The sequence below is a fragment of the Eimeria mitis genome, genomic scaffold, assembly GCF_000499745.2.
Source record: "Eimeria mitis Houghton genomic scaffold, Emh_scaff1805, whole genome shotgun sequence".
Taxonomy (NCBI): domain Eukaryota; phylum Apicomplexa; class Conoidasida; order Eucoccidiorida; family Eimeriidae; genus Eimeria; species Eimeria mitis.
In genome coordinates, this window is record NW_013570125.1 from 9,425 (window position 1) to 9,650 (window position 226).

Below are 226 nucleotides of genomic sequence, written 5' to 3' on the forward strand. Positions count from 1 at the left end.
CTCCCCCCCCCGCAGCAGCAGCAGCAGCAGCAGCAGCAGCAGCAGCAGCAGCTAGCCGTGTCTCCTCTACCCAAGCTCACCAGCTAGCTGTTCGCCGTATTGTCTCTCATCCTTTTCTCTCTTCTCGGTTTATTTCTTGTTCTTACGATATACAAATTAAAGTATGGGATACAGACAGCGGAACCACCATCTTTTCTCCCACCAATAAACACACTCCCACCCCCCC